Source organism: Balaenoptera ricei, chromosome 19 (genome assembly GCF_028023285.1).
Source record: "Balaenoptera ricei isolate mBalRic1 chromosome 19, mBalRic1.hap2, whole genome shotgun sequence".
NCBI lineage: Eukaryota > Metazoa > Chordata > Mammalia > Artiodactyla > Balaenopteridae > Balaenoptera > Balaenoptera ricei.
Genome location: NC_082657.1, coordinates 50,599,643 through 50,621,912, shown reverse-complemented (window position 1 = coordinate 50,621,912; position 22,270 = coordinate 50,599,643). Strand labels below are relative to the sequence as shown.

General features: G+C 50.3%; 1 protein-coding gene across 21 annotated transcripts in view; it reads right to left on the bottom strand.

The window, feature by feature from the left end:
* Positions 1-22,216, bottom strand: part of ST3GAL2 (ST3 beta-galactoside alpha-2,3-sialyltransferase 2) — a 75,239-nt gene extending 53,023 nt beyond the window's left edge. For 19 of the 21 annotated variants that reach the window (XR_009499133.1, XR_009499131.1, XR_009499130.1 and 16 more), the window contains exon 1: positions 12,005-12,235. The gene's annotated coding sequence lies outside the window, so the exon portion shown is untranslated. Of the gene's footprint in view, positions 1-10,829; positions 10,933-12,004; positions 12,236-22,157 lie in introns of those variants that run through there. The other 2 variants (XR_009499136.1, XR_009499137.1) reach the window with 2 other exon arrangements.
* Positions 22,217-22,270: the final 54 nt, after the last annotated feature.

Below are 22,270 nucleotides of genomic sequence, written 5' to 3'. Positions count from 1 at the left end.
TGGTCAGTCTGGGTTGGCAGACAGTTCAGGAGAGAAGACTGGCTGTCAGCAAGTATATGAAGGGCAGGAGGAAAGATGCATGAGGAGATGGTCAGAATGAAAAAGGAATTCAGTCCCAAACTCAGAAGAGCCCCGCCTTGCTCACTGAGCACCCTGGAGCTGGGGAGAAGCACCCCCAAGCTCCCAGGACCTCCAGCATCTTATTAACATACATGTCACACTCAGGGGACAGCCTTCCCTTTCTGACCAGGGGCCCCAGGGGAGTGACCCACTCTGGGCAAGACACTTGTGTCAGACTGAACTTGAGGTCTCCTCCTGCTAAGGTGAGGCTCGAAGCCCCAAGCACTTCTTTTTTTCTTTTTGCTGCACCACCAAGCTTGCAGGATCTTAGTTCCCCAGCCAGGGACTGAACCCAGGCCCTCGGCAGTGAAAGCGCAGAGTCCTAACCACTGGACCGCCAGGAAATTCCCTCAGAGCTCTTTCTACAACACCCCATTCTTGGCTCTGCCAAGCTGGGTCAAACATCTGTACCCTTTACAAATTGGGGGTGACGGGCGAACTGAGGCCAAAATTGTGCTATTCATCTCTCTGTACCTGAAACTGGCACCACCATCCTGGGCATTCTCTTCCAAGGGAGAAGACACAGGGGCACAACCCTCCCCAGCAGGAAATACAACATAATCCAGAAAGCACAGCAGCCCTAGAGCTACATCCTTATCTAGGCCCCAGCAGGAAACAGCACAGAGGAGGGTGAGCATCTAGGAAGCTGAGATGACAGGGGAGACGGGGAGGGGATGGAGGCAGCACCAGGGCAGAAGCGGGCAGACTTGGGCCAAGGCCTCCTCTGTTTACTGGGACCTGGTTGAACGCACACTGAGTGAATGTCTCCCTCATCTCAGACAGATGGCCCCGGGCCACCACGAGGAAGGGACCATTTGCCATAACCTGCCTGTGTCTACTCTTTGTCTTGCAGCCCAGGGGATGAATGACTTTGTGGATGGGCAACCGGGGCACGGGGGCTCCTCCCTAAAAGACACCACTTACTACTGGAAAGAGCCTCAGCCTGCAAGTCAGATGACCTGGGTTCTGGACTCAGTTCTTCTACCTACTGGTTTGAGGAGATCCGGCATATTTCTCAACCTCCACTTCCTGATCTGTAAATGGAATGACTCAATGATTCTAAGTCCCGTTCTACATGCTAGCATTCAGTTTTTAACAAGGTGAATGAATACATGGCAATAAATCCTTATAAGTTTGTCTACAGTGGTGATTCTGACATGCACACCTAGCTCTGCCTATTGCCTCAATACACGAAGCCTTTAGAATGGATGACAACCCCATTTTCTTTTGGGGAGTCATCTCTCCCCAAATTTCCATCCCTGTGCTTGGCCAATCAGAGCACCAAACGCAGCCAGCCACAGTACTTGATCCAAGGTTGGGCAAGGACCCTGATTCCAAGTGAACCCAGGACTCCTGTGGCCGTCCTGGGATGGGATGCTGAGAAGACGGAGGCCTGCACTGCTGACAGCACCTTCCACCACGTGGGAACTGAGAATGGTGTCACCATGGAGAAGGGCGGGGTGAGATGGCGCTGTTTGAGTCCCTCATCTTCCCTGTACATGGCCAGCCATTCTCTCAGGTATGAGTCAACGGATTCCCTTTTATCAAAGCATTCTGAGTTGGATTCTTGGCTGTTGTAATTGAAGAAGTCCAACTGATACAATCTTGCACACATGTACAACCATTTTGCATTTCATTTAAAGGAATTTTAAAAAGCCACTACAGTATCGCTTGCCATCTGGTGCAGAAGGGTTGCCCTGAACCTGGCCCTAAAACCCTGTCCTTGATAGGTCAACCCAGCTCAGAGGCCCATGGGCCCACAGGAACAGAAGTGATTCTGGGATTCCCATCAGTGACTCATTCCTGGCCAGGACCCACACCCTTCTCCAGCCGGGGACACTGCCCAGATGTACAGATGGTGAGAGAGCCACTGACGTGCATGGACTTTCTGGGTGGCCTGGGGTCAGGACTGACCACAGCCAGAGTTCCCCCATCACAAGCAAGACTCTGGAGGGGAGGGTGCTGCCCAGCTGGGCCCTGAACTGGCTGAAGTGGTCAGGGAAAGAAAAGATGACCCTGGACATAGAACGCAACAGGAAGTCATGACCCTAGGTTCCATTCCTTGTCTGGCAATGGATTTTGGGAGGAATCCTTTCCAAACCTGTTTCTCAACCTGTTAAGAGTCATGTCTGGCTTTTCAAATGATGCCAGACACTCCCCTGAACTCCAGACACATCTATCCCACTCATTTCTGGAAGCCGCCCCTTTGATGACATATCTTAGAGGCACCCAAAAGTACCTCAAACTCACCCTGCTCCAAATCAAACTCACGCATGCTCTAAGCCCCTCAAACTGGACTCCCTTCTGTATTCCCAGTGTCTGGAAAGGGACATCATCCAGCCAACCCTGAAACCTGGGAGTCATCTATGTCCCTTCCTTCCTTCAACCTCCTGCAGCCAACCTCTTATAAAGTCCACCTGTTTACCACCCAAATCTCTCAGCTTTCTACCTTCCTCCACGTCTGCCACCATCACTCTATCCAAGGAACTGTCACCCTCCACCAATAGTAGCCCCTTAACTGCTAAAGTCCCAGATCTACTCAAGGGACACCCCCTCCAATTCATTCTCCAGAGAAAGGCCAAAGTTATCTTTCCAAATGCAAGTTCCATCAGATCCCCATTTCCACTCCTCCCAGCAAAACACCCAGCCCTCCCAAAGCTCTGGGGCAAAGGTGGGACTCCCTTAAGACCCCATGGTCCCATGTCTGGCTGGCTGAGTGGCAGGTTAACCCTGAGACCAAAATGCACCAGGCAGGTCTGGGAGTCACTGCTCAGCCCAGAGCCCTGGCTGCACCCTGGAGTACGTCCCACTCCCAGGTCAGGCTCAGAACAGCTCAGTCTTGCCAGGACTGACCCTCCCCCAGTACAGACTTCATCTAACCACAGATGGGAACGGGAACTGGAGGCCAGGCAGGGGAAGCCCAGCTGGGCTGAAGCCAGGGGCTGTGTATATCAGAAAGGAGAGAAGATAGAGCAGGGCCACAATAGCCTGTCAGTATCTGTGGCGCAGGCTGAGAGAAGGCAGCTGTCGGGAGGATAAAACTCAAGAAGCCTATCTCTTCCCTCTTATCAGATTGACCCTTGGCAGCCTCACAGCCTGTGGAGAACAAACAGTCATTAACAACCCTTCCCATACTTCCAGCACAATCGTGTGCAACCAGCCCAGCCCTGGGAAAGCCCAGGCCTTCCCCCCGTGCCAGGGTGGTTCTTGGGGCCCATCTCTTGGCCAGACCTCTCCATCCTGCTTCTCCTTCTTGAGCAATGAAATGTTATGCTCTGCTCAAACTGGTCTCCTCGGGGCCAGTGGTCCCTGCCCATTCAGTTCAGGCCTTTGCCTCACCATCTTCCTTCTCTCCTCTACTAAGAAACTCTATCCAGCCCCCTTCCAGGCGTGTTCTCAACTCCTTGCAGACCCGCCAGGAGTCTGTGCTGCCGATCTGGCGTCTCCCATGATCAGCCTGTCATCCAACCTCCCATGCTGGCTTTGGGGAAAAAATCTTGCTAGAGCAGAGTGAGGGCATAAGGAGGTGAGGAGACTGGGAGCAGAAAGAAACAGGAAGCCTATAAACAGTCACCCCAAGGCCTAATCAGTTTAGGCCAGTAGAGGAAGGGAAGAATGCAATGAGAGACCAGTTGGGTTTTTCTGCCTGAACCCAGGACAGAGGCAGAGCGAGGGTTGGGAGGTGGGGATGAGGACAACGGGAGGCACGGGGACAGCTCCCTTGGCTGCAGGAGCCCAAGTTCTCCAGAGAGATGCCGGAGCAGGCTGGCTGCTGTTCAGTACATCCAAGCGGGTTAGCAGAAAGGTCAAACCGATTCCCATGGACATCTGGACTGCATGGTGGCATCCTGGGCCCCAGCACTACCTCCTCACTCAGGATACGGCATTCCTCTGTCAGGTCTACCAGACGATTTGAGAGCAAATTCCTGAACAGGTCTTTAAATTCTTTATTTACAGATGAGGACTCTGGGGCCCAGAGAGGGGCAGCGACTTGCCCTGGGTCACACAGCACCAAACCCCCTGCGGGTAAGTAAGACAGTGAGAATCCTGTATACACCCAGCCAGACTGGGCCCTGGACTATGAAAATCATCGGGGCCCCCTGACCAAACAAACTGCTTCCTCTTTGGAAGAGCCAAATAGCCCTGCCCTGAGGCTCTCATTCAGGCCAGGCCCCCACCCTGGCCACAGTGGCAGACAACAGAGGGTCTGCTGGCTCCTCTTCCTGTTTTGCACAGGATGAATGGCAGGGTAGGCCCACAGATCCAGGATGGGCAGGAATTGCTGGCATGGCGGGTGGGCAGCATGGGTGGAAGAAGACACCTTGTGAAATATCTCAACCAGGTGTAAAGAGGGGTGAGGTATCTTCTGTGTTAATCACAGGAAATGCCACTTGAGAGATCTGAACTCACATTTATCCACTGCTGCTTTAGGGTCAAGCGTGAATTGCTTTTCAGGCACTGAGGAAACCCCTTCATCCATCAGCTGCCACTGTGGCCTTGGGCTGGACCTCCCTGACATAAACTGCTTGCCCTGCTCCCATTTCACAGCATCTTCCTCTCTAAGGAAGTGCCAACGTTGGCTCCCCGATACTGGAAGAGCCTGAACAGGGTTCCCATGCCTCTCCAAACCCCCTTCGGGCTTTCCCATCTCCCTCTACCTGTGGTATCTGGGGTTTCCTCCTGAGCTATGCTGGAAACCCCAGGAATCAGCCAGAAGCTACACAGGTGTGGGTTCAGGGAAATACAAAGCCCTCTGGGACAGGACGGAACAGAGAGAAGGCCAACCCCTGGAAACTCCCTTGTGGCCGCCTCAGACTCAGATGGTTCCCTAGAAAACCCAAGAGACAGGAACTGGGAGCTCAGGGGCTCTCGCCCCTCCCCTGCCTTCCCGCACAGCCTCAGTCCCTCCGGCTGCTGTCTGTTCCACTTGCTCGGCCAGAGGACTCAGCACCGGGCCACAGAGACTTTTGTTTCCTCCTGACTCTGGTTCCAGTTTACCATCAGTATCAAAAGAGGTATTTTGTTTTCAACTGAACTTGGGTGAGAATGAGGGTTGGAGGGAACTCCACTGACAGGTCAGGGGAGAGTCCCTTGCAAACCCAAAGGGACCCTCCCCACCAGGAAGGAAGGAGGTGGTAACTATGCATGGTGACAGATGTTAACTCATTTGCAGACATTTCACAGTGTATACAAATATGGAATCATTATGTTGTACACCGGAAACTGACCTAAGGTTATATGTCAATTACATGTCAATAAAAAAAAAAAAGGAAGGAAGGAGTGGGAGTGAAGGAGCAGGGTGGAGCTGTGGGAGGTGACATGAGTGGGGAGGGGGAATCCCCACTCCCGCCCTCAGTTCCCTCACTTGTGCCTCCTCCTACAATCCACCTCAACTTCCCCTCTCACTACCCACTCCAGCCTCTCTGAATTCCCTTCAGCCACACTAACAACTTGTTGATTCTTCCTCACCAGAACGGTTCCCTCTAGACCAATTAGCTGTTCGCATTTGTTGCTGATTTTCTTCCTCAGAAGGCTGCAGACCTGCTCAAGCTGGGAGACTGTTGCCTGCCTGCTGTGCTAGGACTTTACAGCAGAAGGATTCAGAGAGAAAGGGTGAGGGCTGCCCTCTGGGGTCCCTGGGTCATGCCCCAACACCTCAGGGTCTTCTGCCCTCCCTCAAGCCCCCTTTCAGGAGCAGGACGGGCCTCATGCCTCAACTGCACAGAAGCAGGGCTGCTTTCTGTGTCCCTCTGGTATGTTTCCCTCCCTGATCCTAGAGAGGAAGAGAAGGAGAAAAAAGGAAAAAGGATGCTAATGGGCAAAGGTGATAAACTAGCAAGAGGTGAGAAACAGAGGACTGCAGGACAGAGAACGACGCCCCTCCAGGCAGGAGATGCGTGTGCTGCCGGCTCCCCTCCCACGTCAGCAGCCAGTGGGGTGATGTCAGTCAACCTCTTTCCCTCTCTGGACTTCCTCATTTGCAGAGACACATCCCCTTGAAGGAAGAAGCCATTTGAGGATGTTTTTCAACAACTGAGAGCAGAACTGTTTGTTTTGTTTTAATGTTATTATTTCACAAATACAAATTTACCACTGACATCAAAATAAAGAAAAGTTACATTTTTCTCTTGATTTCTCTTGTCCCTGGTTCACCTTACTGTACATGGTGGAATGCACTGCATTCATAGGTGACCAAATATCACTTATATTTGAATGCTAACAGCTCTGACTGAGGGGAACAGTCCTCTTCACCCCAGAAGATGACCTTCTCTCTGAGAATCTGTGGAGATAAGTACTCTTCAGCACTGCCCCTCCTGCCCCACCCCAGGGAGGACCCTGTCCCCTCCCTCCCGTTCCTGTAGGAGGAAACTTCCCCAGTTCTCAGCTACAAAGTTCGGGTGGCCCAAAGCCCAGCCTACGCCCTGGGGCCTTAGGAGAGATCTGCAATGGCAACATGAAAGCGTGATTGACAACATGCTGTATAATGATTTATAAATAAGCACCAAGAAGTGCTCTAGAATGGCTGCTTAGGGAAACACACAGGCGTCCCTGGTGAGCCCCACCTAACTGGAGGAAAAGCCTGCTGTCCCCAGATAGCAGGCAAAGTTCAGACCCTCTCCTTGCAAAATGTCATTTGGAGATGTTTGCCCTAATAGTTAGTGAGGACTTATTAACAACCATTCTGAGCAGAAAGGGAGGAAAATCTAAAGTCCCCAGAGAGCTGGGCCAGGTCCTTTAGTTGGTAAGGGCTCAGGTATTGGGAACACGTGGTGGGGGAATTTGGGGCATGGGAACTGAGTGGGGAAGGGGAAGGAGGAGGAAGAAGGCCACCCAGGTGGAAGTGTGGAGACAGAAGAGATGTAGCATGTTGAGCGTGGACAAGAAAGCCCCAGCTGCTTTCAGGATGTACTGGGCCCCTGAAGCTTTGGGGCCCCAACTCCTCAGGGCTGAGGCCCCAAACCTCAGGCAGCATGGAGTCAGGAGTAACGAGCTCACCAGGGTTCCATGTGTGCTGTGAGCACCCTGCATGCAGCCCTCCAAAGCAAAGACACATCATCTCCTGCAAACTCTTTCTCCTCCTGACTGCCCCATTTCAGCTAAAGGAACCAACCTCATCACCCAAGCAATTAAGTGTCAAACCCTAGCCAATCAAGTGTCTGTTCCAGAAAATATCTACTTTCACAATTCTCTAGAATCAGTCCCTTCTTTTCCATTTCTACTGCCAAGTTCCAGCCTTCATTACGTCTCACCTGGACCCTACCTAGTTTTCCGCTTCCTCCCTCCCTTCTTTTCTTGTCCCCTTATGACCCAGCCATACCTTGCTGCCAGCCTGCCCTCTGCCTGCTCAGAAACCTTTCAGAACCAAGCCCTCCCTTTGCTGTCTGCCGATTCGAGTCCTCGTTGAGCACCTTGCTGGACTGATCTCTTGCAGTGCCCACTGCCACTTCTTCTGGGGACTTCAGCTTTTGGATACAGTCTGGGGGGACTGCCTACCATGCCACCAGCCCTTCCCTGGTCAGGGAAGGAGCATGGCCCAGCCTGGGCCAAAGAGACATATCCTCCCTGGGATATGACTCCCAAGCTGTGGTGACAAAATTACAGAGCACAGCTGGAACAGATTTATCCTGGCGACAGAAGTACCCTGAAGAGGCTGGCCTTTGGCTCCTGCCTTACCCACTCCAAGACCCTGGAGGGGACTTGGGTCCTGAGTCATCCCTCAGATTCTAGGAGTTCCCATAGCCCTCCAATGAAGTCCTTTCCTGCCAAAATCAGCCAAGCTGTTGCTTGTAACCAAACAGGATCTTCTCACTGCTTTTTGAAATACCTCTCCTATGCTCCAACCAAAAGGGAAAACTCCCTAAAAGTGCCATGATGGCCTCTCTCTGCACCTGTTGGCCTGCACACTCTCCAGCCTGTAGGCACTGCTGGAACTCTACCTGCCCCTTCAGGGCCCAACCCAAAGGCCTCTTCTGAACCCTCTACGCGGATGACTTCCGCCTCCTTTAAACCCACAAGCCGCTGGCTGCCCCTTCTGCCTTCCACTGTGGACACTAGTGTACCTGTCTTATCCCCCTCCCAGCGGACAGTGACTTGGTCATTCTCTCCTCCACAACACCCGGCATAGTTCCAGGCTCAGTAAAATTCACCAGGCTCTGGGGGCAGACAACCCAGAGGACAATTACAGGTTTTCTGGGCAAGACAGACAGTGAGTGACACAGAGCACAGGGTGTGCTGTGGGTAAGGCCTGAGTCTGACTTCCGTATCCTCCACTTACCAGCTGTCTGAGCTTGGGCAAGTCTCATAAGTTCTGTAAGGCTCAGTGCTTCTTCTATGAAAGAGTGACAACAATGCCGACTCCACAACACTGCTGTGAGTATCTGACGAGCTGACGTGTGAAAGCATCTAGCCCGGCGACTGGTGAGGAATACGCGCTCAGGGAACTGCAGCCGTTATTCCAACTGTTCATAGCGACTGGTTTAGTAGATGCTCCATCAGAGGGTTGGAATCAGGAGCCCTGGGCCTGCTGTGTGACCCACAGTGCATCTCTCTGTTTCTCAGTAACCCCGCCTATGTCTACATCTGCCTTATCAACCTCCTAAAGAACAATAGGTGGAAAATGCTTGGCAACGTAAAAGCACAATGTAAGGGGTTCCTCCTGTTTTTCTAAATTTCAGAGGTTCCCAGCCATCCCGTCCAGTGTGCAGCATGGCCAGCACCCCAGCCTGCTCGTTCTGAGGGACAGGGCAGATGAGTGCCTAGTTTGGCGTCTGCTTCTCCATGGCCACGCAGCCACCTCTTTTCCAAAGCCCTGGGGGCTAAATGTCCTGCTTTTGTGGGGCCTTCTTTCAAATAGCCATAGGGCAGTGTCTGCTATGTGGTTACAGGGGGACTGGGAGCTCAGGCCCCACAAGTCACCCCTACCATCAACCTAGCCAACACTGGGCAGCATGAGAATGGAAGGAAAAGGCTAATCCAGGGCAGCTGCCAGAACAAGCCTGGGTGGGGAAGCACGGTAGGAGGAAATCTCTCTTAAGACTTTACATCTGGGGACTCCCCTGGTGGCACAGTGGTTAAGAACCCGCCTGTCAGTGCAGGGGACACGGGTGCGAGCCCTGGTCTGGGAAGATCCCACATGCCACAGAACTAAGCCCGTGCGCCACAACTACTGAGCCTGCTCTCTAGAGCCTGCAAGCCACAACTACTGAAGCCCGCGCGCCTAGAGCCCGTGCTCTGCAACGAGAAGCCACCACAATGAGAAGCCCGCGCACCGCAACGAAGAGTTGCCCCGCTCGCCGCAACTAGAGAAAGCCCACGTGCAGCAACGAAGACCCCACGCAGCCAAGTAAATAAATAAATTTATTTAAAAAAAAAAAAAAGACTTTACAATCTGCCTGGATTAATCACCCAAGCAACTGTCATGGACCCAAACCAGTGGTTCTCAAGTGTTATGGCCAAGAAACTGGGCAGAAATCAAATCAAATCCTAGGCCCCACCCAGACTGCCTGAACCAGAAAACTCTGGGAGTGGGACCCAGCCAGCTGTGCTTTAAACAGCTCTCCAGGGGGATTCTGATGTCTGATCAAGTATGAGAAATCCTGCCCTTTAACTGCAAGACTCTCCACTTTAACTCAAATTACTGAACACCTACTATGCGCCAAGGACCAAGCCGGGTGGTGATATTTCATAAATGAGGACACGTCTGAAGAACTTCCATAGTTTAATGGCGGTCAAAATCAAGTACACAAATACACAAGGCAGGATGGGGTATAGAACAAAGCAACGGAATCAGCTTCCCATCCCTCTCGCCAGACTCCACCCCTCAGATCTTCTCTTGCCATGACTGTGGAAAAAGAGAACTCCAGTTCTGGGAAACCGGTCCCCCCATGCTTCTATTCTGGGCTCCTCATAATTGCAGGTAGTTTTTTGAAGAAGAGTGATCCTCACCCTGAGGCATGTTTCAGGTCCAGAGATTTGGCTCATGGGGAAATAGCCCATGAGGCCATACCAAGTGGTTCTTAGCAACTTGGAAATTGGCACTATCTAGGGTTTGGGCTCAGAAAGTTCCTAGAGAGCTGTGAGCATGCCACAGCACATCACAACACCGCATTCCCGTGCAGGGTCACTCCCTCAGGTCCCTGGCAAGCTGGCACGTGACTGCAGATGCAGACATAAACATGCACACAGACAGTTGGCCCCCTGGCCTCCCTTCCTCCATTCTCAAGTTACAAGGTTAAAGGCGTCCTATTCACAGCCAAGGGGGAGGGATGAGAGAGGGGTACTGAAGCAGAGAACCATCTGGTTCAGATCAAGATTGCTCATTCAGGACCCCAGTGGAACTCCCAGAGCCTGCCTTCCTGATGGCTCATAGATTTCCCTCCCTCCCCCAACTTCCCACTGGGAAACTGAAGACTGGGCTAAGAAGGGGTGACCCATAGGCAAATCTACCGAAGGAAGACAAAAAACTGAAAACAAAAAACTGAATTATACACGCAAGTCTGTGCCACCTCTCTGAGCCCTGGCTCTCTCTTTCCTTCAAATCCTGAACACCACGACTAAACTTGAGATCACCACCTACAGTCACTGCATCTTCCTCCACAAAGAGCTCAAGGCACCTAGCAGCCATCCTTCTCTGAACCGGCAAGCCCCTCCAAAGTTAGCAGCAGAAGCAAGATGAGGCTTAGGGGTGTGGTCTCCCAGACTCCTCTTACACCGCCATCTCCACCAATGTAGGAGGTTCCCTCCATCTCAGGGGGACGCTGGAGTCCATCAGACATAATAAGAGGAAGGGATGACCAACCAGCTTCCAGACAACTGTTCCAAAGACAAGATGGGAGTGTGCGTTACTGGCTAGGATTGACTCACCCAGGGACCCCAGAGTGCCCTGATCCCCCCTCAGCAGCTTTGGTTGAAAGAGGCTGCCACTCCCTTTCCACCACCAGCCCCTCTCTCTCCCCTTTCCCCCCAACACCACCTTAGACTCTGTTCTACAGTGCTTTATAAAGCACTGTAGAGTAAGATGCGGGATGGGAGATGGATGCAGTTGGCAAGAAATAAAAATTAAAAGGCTAACTTGACTAAACGAGCAATAGGTGGGTGACCCTACAGGCAGAGTAGGCCAGAAGTGAAATAAAGGAAGGAGGAGGGGGAAACAGAAGTGGGAGAAAGCCCAAGGGGAGACTAAAGTGAGCTCAGCCCAGAGCTGCAGCAGGGAGCTGGAAAGTTTGGTCCCGTCACCTAGGAATGACTGGAGGAAAGAAATGACTCTTCCATGCCAAGACATGGGCTCAGACCAGCCCCACAGGACTGGGGCATGGACTTGGCCAAGTTCCTGGTTTGTGCCAAGCCTCAGTTTCTCCAAAGTGGGAAGGAGGTCAAGCTGTTAGTTCTCATCAGAGAGAACTGGGCCATTGTGGGTGGCTAGGGGGCAGTGCCAGGTAGGGGAAAGAGGAGAGAGGTGCTGATGGTGCAGAGACATCCTTCGGCCAACAGGAGCGGGGCAGGGGTCTCTCAGTAGTGCACAGGCCAGGAGCGCGCGCGGGGGTTGGCGGTGCGAACTAGGCAGTGGACTGAAGTCGGGACTGGGGCACGGAGCGCTTCCCAGGGCTGGGGCTGGCGCTGCGGGCTGCCGCCAAGGAGCGGAACAGCCACGCGTGGGAGCGGCTGGAGGTGCAGAAGCAGAAGGCGGGGAAAGGGGATTGAGGCCAATGTAAGTGGACCCCCGCCCCCACGGGGGAGCCCAGCGCCCCGACCCAGGGGAAGTTGCCGGGGTGGACCGGGCGGGTGTGGGCCGCTGGCCGAGCCAGCTGCCCGCGCAGAGGGGATTCGGGGCAGAGAGGGGCCCGGGGCGCCCCACATCCCGCCCGCCCTCATCCCGCCCGCGCACCTCAGTCAGCGTCGAGCGCCGCGCGGGCCATACTCGCCGCTCCTGCTGCCGCCTCCGCCCGTGCAGAGAAAGCCGCCGCCGCCGCCAGCGTCTGGACCCGTTATCTCCGCGGCTCCCCAGTCCGCCCGCAGCGGGCCAGTCCCGCCCTTGCCGGCCGTGCCCTCCCCAAGCGAGCAGCCGAGCCGCCGCCGCCGCCTCAGCCCGGCCCCTCCCCCCACCCCAGCCCGGCTGGAAGGGAAGGGTGGGGGCAGGGGGGCAACTGCCCCCTCCCCATTCACATCCTCCTGGTCTGTCCCCTCCCACCTCCTCCTTCACACCCCTGGGCATGCTGGGATATGGAGTCCAGCCTGCGCCGGGCCGCTAGGAGTGTCCGGCATCCAGAACTACTACTTCCAGAAGATAGCGCGTGAGCCTTAGGGCTTGTGGGCTTTGTAGTTTCGCCAAGGCTCAGGAATTCTACCGCGCAAGAGAGGAGAGGGGGATGGGAGATCTCGATTCCCAGAAGGCCGGGCTCGCGATGGTGGAAATAGGATTTGGGGTCTGCGATGCCCCGGACCCGGGTTGAATACCTGGATCTCAAGGGAGATGCAAAGTAGCCGAGGATGCCTCTCAGACACGGCTGTGGTCAGCTGCAGCCGAGCGGGACTAGAGGGGAAGCCTGCGGCCCGAGAACCGCGCCCCGGATACCATTCCCATTTGCGCTTGCAAAGAGCCTTGACCTGAGGCTAGCTTGGCTTCGTGCCCGGGCTCCGCAAGCTGGAGCTGCGGTGGGGCCGCTGCGCACAGGCGGGAGAAGAGAGAACACCAGGAGCCACGTGGGCGTGTGGTTTTCCCGACTTGGGAAAAAGGGGCTGAGTGTCTGGGTTTCCTGGAGCGCTCACCCCCTGGGGCACCTTCTCATTCCAGTCTCCCTCTCTGGTTGGTGCCCTTATCTCCCAACTGTTTAGGGCAAAGTGCACACATTTTAAATATTTTTCCATGTCTTCTCTTAGCACATGCTTCCCCCAATTTCCAAACCTACCTCAATCTTAATGAAGCTCCAGGTTGCCCTCCAAGTTTCATCCCCTCTGGCAGAGGGGAGACCTGTAAGCCAGTGGTTCTCTAACTGGCGTCTATCAGATTCTCCTGGAGAGTTTGTTCAAACACAGCTGACCCATACCCCCAGTTGCTGTTTCTGTAACTCCAGGGTGGACCTGAGAGTTTGCGTTTCTAACAAGTTCCCAGGTGATGCTGGTTTGGGGAACCACTTTGAGAAGTGCTGCTATTGGCGTTTGTTGGCTAGAGTTCTGGCATTGTCCTTCAAGGATGGGCCGGCTGTGGAATAATATTAGCCTCTGAAGAACCAGGCTATAGAAAGCGGGGTCTCAGGCTAGTTTACCACAGAAATGCTCTTTTTAATTTAAATAAATAAATCAGTTCATGCAGTAAAAGGAAAATACTACATGGGCCTGAAAGGTGTTCCAGACCTTAGCCCTTAGCATTCTCTCCAAAGCTGGGAAAGTTTTCTGTTTCAAAGAGGGGCAGGTGGGGTATACCTAGTGCTACTCCCCAAGCTCTGGGTGCAAGCCAGGGGTTGAAATCTCAAATCTATAGGATAGGGTCAGCTCAGTGGTATCCTCTGCTTCTGGGTGTATGATGATCTATAACAGGCCGGAGGATTGAGAGGTGGGGAGGTGGATTCCTGACTTGTCTGTTAGCAGAGAGTGACTCTCACACCTACCCAGGTAGACCCTACTTACCACATGATGTTCTGGGAGCTACAAACCTCAGAAGGGGAAACTTGGTGACCTTCACCCTCAGGCACGATCTCAGACTCTTTCAGCTGTGAGATGACAAATGTTCTCTGCTCCACCAAACTCTAGCCAGGCTCCTCTGGGCCCTCTTCTCCAACAGGCCTCAACCTTGGCCTATAAAAACTACACTCTTGGGACTTCCCTGGTGGTCCAGTGGTTAAGACTCCGAGCTTCTACTGCAGGGGGCATGGGTTAAATCCCTGTCGGGGAATTAAGATCCTGCATGCCGCGAGGGGGGGCCAAAAAAAAAAACCCACAAACAAACAAAACCTACACTCTCAACACAAATAATTTTATCCACCCTCCTCCGCCCACATTAAAAGACTTAAACCGAATAACATAGTTTCTAACACCTCAAGGCCACATCCCTAGGATGACCCTAACCCCCTTTAAACTGCCTGCCCGAGAAAGCTCCAGAATTTACTGTTTGTTCTAGACAATACCTGTAATAAGCTCTCCACCACCACCCCTTTCTCAGAGCATATACTAAAAAGGGCTTACAACTGTGACTTCTTCCTGCCCCTTTGAGGTGTATATCAGATGTATATGTATTATGTGTCTTTCTCAAGGACCTGAAAGCCATTCCCTTGAAATGTAATCATTGGAATGGATAGGGCCTCTGTCTCCCAGTCTCTGTGGGTGGGTGGAGTCCTAACTTCAATAATTGCCAGCTCACAAATACAGCTGGCCTAATCAGCATTTACACTGACCAACCCTTTGTAATTTTTCACTTTGACTCTACGGAGCCCCTGCTCACCTCCCTCCATACTCCCTCGTTCTCCCTTAAAAAGGCCCAGTCACCTCTGTGCAAATTGAAGTTGCAATATACTATTGCGATAGTATATTGGTTAAAATCTGTCCTTACTACTTTAACTAGTGCCCGGCTTTGTTTATCTTTGCTATGAGTTCTCGGGCCCCAGGCTCTAGCCTTCCTCCCATCCACCAAGGGCCAAAGGGAAAGTTATTGCTAGGTCCTTGGGCAAGTAGCCAAGAGGCCACCAGAGGCATTTGGTCCTAACTAATGTTGACCCTTGAACGCTTTTGTTTTTTTTTTTTTGGTGTGTGTGTGTGTATCCCCGTCACAGACCATAGAGGGGCTAAGTAATCCACATGCAACCCCATGCTCTGCCCCTAAAACCAGCTGCCAGGCCCTTCCTGTAAGGGCTTTGCCTCTGTACCCGAGTCACATGCAATGGCAACATTCCCTCACAGGCAGAAGGTAATTAGCCTTTTTGAATGTACATCCATCTCCCAAAGCTCTGTTAGCAGATTACCCAGGCAGAATTAAGATGTCCTTTCATGAGCAAGACAGACAGACCCTCTCTATCCCTCAACTCCAACAGGAAGCCCCATCATCACCCTGACTACCTCCCAATTAGATGTCAAATCGGTTTTTACCCATTTCCCCTTGCCGGTTGTGTTTTCCTATCCTCTCCACCCATCCAAATTCTGCCTGACTCTCCAAAGTCTACCTTGAGTTTTCCTTCTTCCACAAGGTTCTCCCCAACTGCCTCAGCCGCACAGCCATTGGTGAACATCACCCCTCGGGAAGCACTTGAATTTGCCTCATTCTCTTAAAAGCCTACCTTTGTTGGTGAGCATCCAGAGCAAGGAAAGCAGTGGAACAGGAAGTGAACATGGTGAATGTGAGCAGGGGCTTTGGAGGCAGACAGCTATTAAGTAGCAAGGTGCAAAGTGGAGCTGGCTCCCTCCCTCCCTGGCTTTCTGTTTGACCCATTTGGCAGCTCCCACCCTAATGGCTTGTGTGACCCAGAGCAAGGTACACAGTTCTGTGTTGTGTTAGTTTCAAGTGTACAGCAAAGTGATTCCGTTATGGATATATATGTATTCTTTTTCAGATTCTTTTCCATTATAGGTTATTACAAGATATTGAGTATAGTTCCCTGTGTTACATAGTAGGTCCTTGTTGTTTACCTATTTTATATACAGTAGTGTGTATATGTTAATCCCAAACTCCTAATTTATAATTTATAAAACGGTTTTTAAAAGTTCAGTCAGATCTCTACCTCATACCTAGCTAAAAACCAAAACCACAACAAGGGCTTCCCTGGTGGCGCAGTGGTTAAGAATCTGCTTGCCAATTCAGGGGACATGGGTTCGAGCCCTTGTCCAGGAAGATCCCACATGCCGCGGAGCAACTAAGCCCATGCGCCACAACTACAGCCCATGAGCCACAACTACTGAGGCCCGTGTGCCTAGAGCCCATGCTCCACAACAAGAGAAGCCTCGCAATGAGAAGCCCGCACACGGCAACGAAGAGTAGCCCCTGCTCACCACAACTAGAGGAAGCCTGCGTGCAGCAACGAAGACCCAACACAGCCAAAAATAAATAAATAAATAAGTTTATTAAAAAAAAAAAAACACACAACAAAAACCAAGTCAATAGGAAAATGGAAGAAAATTTTGCAATTTATATCAGGGTAAAAGGCTAGTACAAAGTGCTCTGTAAATCAGTAAGAAGATGACCAAGGAACAACAGGAAATGTGAAAAGAATATAAACGGACAGGTCACAGAGAAGCAAACACAAATGGCTGTGACATGAAAAGATGCAAAGCTTCACTCTTTATGTTTTGTTGTTGTTGTTGTTGTTGTTTTTGGCCACACCTCGTGGCATGCGAGACCTTAGTTTCCCTGGTACCTGTGCCCCCTACAGTGGAAGTGCATAGTCTTGACCACTGGACCACCAGGGAAGTCTGCTTCACTCTTTTTTAAAAAATTGTGCTAAAATACACGTAAAACTTACCATCTTAACCATTTTTAAGTGTACAGTTCCGTGACATTAAGTACATTCACGTTGTTGTACAACAAACACTACCATTTATCTTCAGAACTTTTTGGTTTTCCCAAACTGAAACTATGTACCCATTAAAGGATAACTACCCACATTTTCCTCTCCTCCCAGCCTCTGACAACCAGCAGTCTAGTTTCTGTCTCTACGAATTTGACTATCAAGGCATGTAAGTATGAAGACAATATTTGTCCTTTCGTATCTGGCTTATTTCACTTAGCATAATGTTCTCAGTGTTCATCCATGTTGTGGCATGCGTCAGGATTTCCTTCTTTTTTTTAGGCTGAATAATATTCTATTGTATGTATATACCACATTTTATCCATTCGTCCATTGACGGACACTTGGGTTGCTTCCATCTTTCGGCTATCGTGAACAATGATGCTATGAACATGGGTTTACAAATATCTCTTTGAGTTCCTGTTTTCAATTCTTTTGGATATATTCCAAAAGTGAAATTCCTGGATCATATGATAATTCTGTCTTTAATTTTTTGAGGAACCACCATAATGTTTTCCACAGCGGCTGTACCATTTTACATTCCCACCAACAGTACACAAGTGTTCCAATTTCTCCACATTCTAACCAACATTTATTTTCTCAGAGCTTCACTCTTAATAAAAGAAATGCAAATTAAAACCACACTGAGATATCATTTTTCACCTATCAGATTGGCAAAGATCAAAAAGCTTGATAGCTATCTTGGCAAGAGTGTGGAGAACAAGGATTCTCCAGCCACTGCCAACGGGGCTGGAAATCCATACAACCTCTATGAGAAGAGACTTGGTAACATCTTCAAATTGCACATGCACACACAATTTGACCTAGTAAGTTCTAGGAAGATATCCTATCTGCACATGTTCTTAGTTACATATAGAGATGGATATCTGTCATAGCATTGTAAGAGCAAAGATTTAAAATGATCTAAATGTTGATGATCCAGATTAAAGATTAAATGAATGCAACTGAGGAAGCTTCAACTGACGGTGTCTTTTGTTATCATTACTTCACTAGATAACAGACTATTGGAGAGCAGAAGACCGGCTTTTGTAGGTCCACACAGACCTTCCAGAAATGTTGATTAAATTAATTATTTCTTAGCCTCTGGCAGAACTAAATTGGCAGATAGCTCAGGGAGGTAAAGTGGTTGGTCCAAGGTCTTCCATAGAATGTGTACTACCTATTCCTTATGTGGAAAGCACACCGGCCGGCACTGTGAAAATGACTGATAAAGAAGACTTAGACCCTATCTTCTTGGAGCTTGAAACCTAGTAAAGCACTCTGACAGACATTAAAAGTGTTAAACTTTTTTTACTGTCCTTTCAATTATATCAATGGAGACCATTGGTCTGGTGTATAAAGTAAGTCCCAGCTCAGAGAAACAGTTTCTCAAAAGTTATACAAAAAGGCAGAAGAAGAGTGCTGATTAAAACGGGAGTCATAGGACTTCCCTAGTGGTCCAGTGGTTAAGATTCCGCACTTCCACTGCAGGGGGCTCGGGTTCGTTCCCTGGTTGGGGAGCTAAGATCCCGCATGCCCCGCGGCGTGGCCAAAACCAAAAGTCATCCCCCCAAAACAAACGAACAAAAACCCCAAACAAACAAAAACAGGAGTTTGTCCTTCCATTTGTGCCCCATCCTTAGTGTCCCCAGGGACTCATTTTAAGGGACCCACTTTCCACCAATGTTCCATGCGCTGGGTCAGCCTTCTACATTATAGGTCCTGTGAGATGCTCTCAAAAAAGGATTCCCTGGGGCTTCCCTGGTGGCACAGTGGTTGAGAGTCTGCCTGCCAATGCAGGGGACACGGGTTCGAGCCCTGGTCTGGGAAGATCCCACATGCCGAGGAGCAACAGGGCCCGTGAGCCACAACTACTGAGCCTGCGCATCTGGAGCCTGTGCTCCGCAACAAGAGAGGCTGCGATAGTGAGAGGCCCGCGCACCGCGATGAAGAGTGGCCCCCGCTTGCCGCAGCTAGAGAAAGCCCTCGCACAGAAACGAAGACCCAACACAGCCATAAATAAATAAATTAAAAAGAAAGAAAGAAAAAAAAGGATTCCCTAACCTGTTTGTGAAATGCTTTATAGGTTAGCCTAGAGGTTCCCCATACATATAGGTATTTTTTTCCTTAGCTCTGTCCACTGAGAAGGCCTGGGAACAGTGACACCCCATTAGCAACAAGCACACTGAGCTTGTCGTGGTTGTTTTTTTAAATTGAGGTGAAATTCACATAACATAAAATTAACCATTTTAAAGCATACAAATCAGTGTATTTAGTACATTCACAATGTTTTGTAACCAGTACCTCTATCTAGTTCCAAAACATTTTCATCATCCCAAGAGAAAACTCTGTACCCATTAAGCAATCACCCCCCATTCTTCCCACCAGTCCCTGGCAACCATTAATCTGTTTTCTGTCTCTATGGATTTAACTATTCCAGACATTTCATATAAATGGAATCATACAGTATGTAGTTATTTGTGTTTGAGTTCTTTCATTTTGCATAATGTTTTCAAAACTCATCCATGTTGCAGTATGTGTATTTCATTCTTTTTATGGATGAATAATATTCCATTGTCTTTGTTTATCCAGTATATTGGTTTAAAAGTTGTGGGAAGAAAATAAACCTGTCTACCTTTGTTTAATGGATCTGTACCTCCTCTGCAGCAACACTTGTTAACATCCTATAGCAGCACTTTTTGAAAAATACTGCATAAGATATTTGGCAAAGGCAAATCAGGCATTGGGGAAGATGGGCCACTTAATGATAAAGTACACTTATTAGCTCTCCAGAAAGGGTTAACTATTTGGTTATCCTATCAGGTCTGGGTTTTGATTATTTAAAACCATACCAGGGACTTCCCTGGCGGTCCAGTGGTTAGGACTCTGCACTTCCACTGCAGGGGGCACGGGTTCGATCCCTGGTTGGGGAACTAAGATCCTGCAAGCTGTGTGGTACGGCAAAAAATAAAAGCAAACAAACAAAAACATATCAGCTGCTTCAATTTCTCCTTGGAAGACCCAGTAGGAAGAATTAATATCCTCTCCCCATTTTCTTCATCCAGTTCCCATCTCTTTGCCAGTCCCCTGGCAGTAAATACTCTTGGTTATATACCTTTACAGGGATGGTGCACCCATTCCCCTGCTGTTGTGAGTGCTGGCTGCTAATGTCTCATAGATTCACCCTTCTCTGAAGAATTGGTATCAGTCCCTGTGAGCTGCTTTGCCTGGAGATGCCCTCCTTTCCCTACGTCCCCTTGGCCCGCCCACAGCCCATGAATGACTGATGTGGGGTAAAAAGTCCAGCTCCCTTGCTTCTAAGAGGGGTAAACCTTGTGATGTATTTTATGCTCCAGAGCTCCCCAGAGGATCAGACTGAGACTAGACTTAGCTGAACTGACATCTTTGCTTGGCTTCTTCCCCTGCCCTATCCTGCCTCCCTCACTGCCCTAAGAGATCATTTGCACAAGAATCCCTTTCTCAGGCTCTGAGAACTCAACCTAAGGCATCTAGGGAACTCAACCTAAGATACCCCTGTGGGTAGTCCTGGCTCCCAGAGGGATTTCCTGCTACCAGCAGCCTCATATCTCATGCAGGGCCCTGCAGATTGTACCTCCTCCAAGAAGCCTTCCAGACTTGCACCCTTACATTTTGGCAGAATGAGCACCCTTACATTTTGGCAGAATGATTGTTTAATAAGGAAGTTGGATGCCTACTCTGTGCCAGACCCTTTATATGCATTGGCTCATTGAATCCTCCCAACCTGGTTAGGCAAATACTATTGTATTCTTACTGAGGAAGAAAGCTGAGCTCAAAGAATTTGAGTGGCTTGCTCACATTGTCAGAAAGTGATGAGAACTGGGGAGGATTTGTCTGATTCCAAACCCTGTATTTAACCACTAGAATCTACCCTACGTTATAGCATCAGAATGTTTTTTCATGGCTCTGTCTACCCCAGACCGTGGGGTGGAGAGCTACATGTTTTTGTGTCTGCTGCTGAGGGCTTTATCTTATTAAAAAGCCTTCTGTGAGTATCTTTGCTAGTGGCCTTGGAGCCACTCCCTACCGGGCCAGCATGCCCGCCCTAGGAGGTGGGGTGAAGCCCTTGGCCTCTGAGCTCCTCGGAGCTGTTTTCCTTGAACCCCCGCCACGCTGCAGCTGCAGGCATCCCTGCCTTCCACTCCACTGCAGAGCTGGGATCTGCGTTGCTGAGAACAGCAGCAGTGGGAGGCAGCTCATCTCTTCCCTGGAGGCCTGCTGGGTTCACAGTAGAAGAGAGCAGGTGCTGAAGTGGGGGAAGGAGGATGAGACCTGGGCCAAGTGAAGAGGGGGGCTGACTCTAGTGGGAGAAGACTGAGAGAAGGAGAGAGATTTGGGGGAGGAGGCAGGGTAGCAGGAGCTGAGCAGGGGACTGCTCTTTATTCATTCCTTCATTCAACAAATTGTTGGGAATTCCCTGGCAGGCGAGTGGTTAGGACTCCACGCTTTCACTGCCGAGGACCCGAGGACCGGGGTTGATCCCTGTCTGGGGAACTAAGATCCGGCAAGCCATGTGGTGCGGCCAAAAAAACCCAAAAAACAAAAAAAACAAACAGTACAAACCCAAATTGCTTTAACCACCTACAATGTCCTAGGCACGTTCTAGTGACTGAGGATACAATAGTGAACAAACCATTGATCCAGCTTTAAGGAGTCCGCATGGGAATAACAACAATCAGCATAATAATGGTTAATATTTTTGAAGCATTTACTATGGAGTCAAGAATTTATTTATCTCATCCTCATAAGAATCTTAGGCATTTGACACTATTATTACCCCATTTTACAGATAAAGACAAGGAGGCAGAATAGCCAAGTGACTGGTCAAGGTTACACAGAGTTAGAGCAGAATCCCTCATCTTCTCTGAGACTGACCACTTGGGCCTCGCAGGCTCCCTATTAAGGACACTAGATTTGGAAAGTATATTCTCATAAGAAAAATTCAAACAATACAAATAAAGCTCACGTTCTCCCTGCCTATCCCCATCCCTGGCAGTCTCCACCTCAGAGTGTGCTCCCTCCGGTCCGGTTCCTATCCACATGTACTATACGTCCGCATACATTATTTTTGACACGAGTAGATTCCCATACATAATGTTCTTTAACAAAGTGTCTTGAACACTTTTCCCTATTGTACATGTAGATCTAGCTCATTATTTCTAACTGCTGCAGAGTATTCCATTGCATGGATGTGCCTAGTTTATTTTCCCAGTACCCTGGAAAGAGAGAGAGTGTTTCCAGTTTTCCGCTATTACGAACAAGGCAGCCATTCATCACTTTTCCAAAAAAGCCACAGATCTTTTTCCCACTACAGAGTTGAAAAGTTTCTACCGGAAGGACCCACGTAATGAACCCGCGAAAGCATGGCCAATTGCCAATCCAACGGTAGTCGCTTACGCTCGAACGACACCTGTGGGGTTTTTCCTCCCGGTTTGATTTCTGTCTCTTCGGGGAAACGCGGCGGCACCACGCCCCCGGCCAGGGGGTTAAACAAACGAACAAAACACAAACCTGGAACCACGAGTCTCAGAAAACGAGTTTTGTCTTTACAACCCACTGGTTCCTCTGGGAGTTGTAGTTTTGCTGCCCAGCGGAGCCGCCTTCTCCCCTCACCTCCCTTCTCG